This window comes from Macrotis lagotis, chromosome 1 (assembly GCF_037893015.1).
Source record: "Macrotis lagotis isolate mMagLag1 chromosome 1, bilby.v1.9.chrom.fasta, whole genome shotgun sequence".
Classification (NCBI taxonomy): Eukaryota; Metazoa; Chordata; class Mammalia; order Peramelemorphia; family Peramelidae; genus Macrotis; species Macrotis lagotis.
The window spans coordinates 117,187,891-117,189,095 of record NC_133658.1 but is presented as its reverse complement, the minus strand read 5'-3'; the positions used below and the strand labels follow the sequence as shown (position 1 = coordinate 117,189,095).

The window sequence follows — 1,205 nt, the reverse complement described above, 5'->3', positions numbered from 1 at the left end:
GTATGAAGAAACAGTCTTTTCCCCCCCAACCCCCTCCACCGCAGGTAAAAGTTGCTCCCTTGTTGGCAGTTAGGAGAATGGCCCATCTCAGTAGGATGTTGCACATCTGCCAAAAGTTCAGCATGATGTTTTAGAAGCTTAGGAGGTTCAGAGGAATTGGGGGAGGGCTGAAAGAGGGGAGGGGAGGGAAGGGAGATCATGAACATGATAGAATAGTCAAGGCATACCTGGAAACTTAATAATGCTCTATGCTTTGCACTAAGATCTCTGCTGGTTTGTTAGCATCCATGAAGAGTTCCAAAAGAAGTTTAAATCAAGCTCATGAGTGGCATCTCTGTTCTGTATCTTTCTCAATGGCATGTGTGCTTGCTACCATGAAGTAATGGTGTTATCCATTTCCCCTAGATGTTTAAGACAAACCCCACTGGTTACCATTTGAGAGTTTGTCACTTGGAGAAAGATGATTTTTCATTGAAGAAGCTGACCCAATGACTTAAGAAATTGGGATAATGGGGTATGGATGAGTAGCTAAGGGTTAATCAGCCTTCCTTGTATGGGAGGTCTAGGATGATCAAAAAGAAAGAAAGGGATGACCAAAGAGCCATTTTTTTGTATGTTTTTTAAGGGGAGGGAAGAGCCTTTGGTTCTCTTCTCTAACAAAAACCAGACCATTTGTCTCTTAACTTGAAAGAGAGGTCAGTGGGAGTATTAGTGGGGCTAATCACATAAGAGCTAAGGTGGGCATGGGCTGTGTCTCCTGTCATAGAGCTGAGACCAGCCACACTGATCTGTTCATAGGAACAGGTTCCTCTCTTTGGTTTCACAAAATGTCGGCTCTTGCTCTCTTAATGCATAGGCTATTATTAGCAAGTGTCACTCAGTTATCTGAGAGTGGCGCTTTTAGCTGCCATGGAAGTTCCTGACACTGGGGTTTACAACAGATTAAATTAAATTTTAGGCTGGTTTGGCTTCACTGAAAGTAGACAATAGGAGCAGCTGTAGTGGAAATGTAACCTGGTCCACACAGATATCAGGGCCCCTGACTGATGCATTTTTGTGTTTATGCATTTGGGGGCTCTCTGAAGGTGCAGGGATTATTTGGAGGTCATGTCCTGGACAGTCTTGGAGGGACCTGGGGAGGGTGTGTCATTGTCTTGGTCTGAGGGCTATGGCCCAGTCTCCTCCATCCTTCCAGAACAGTTGGT

General features: G+C 44.7%; 1 protein-coding gene and 1 long non-coding RNA gene across 11 annotated transcripts in view; both read left to right on the top strand.

The window, feature by feature from the left end:
* The window catches only part of BCL11A (BCL11 transcription factor A), a 120,971-nt gene that overhangs the window by 34,832 nt on the left and 84,934 nt on the right, over window positions 1-1,205 (top strand). The gene's annotated exons all lie outside the window — the stretch shown is intronic.
* Window positions 1-1,205, top strand: part of LOC141502111 (uncharacterized) — a 53,447-nt gene that overhangs the window by 26,816 nt on the left and 25,426 nt on the right. The window lies entirely within an intron of this gene.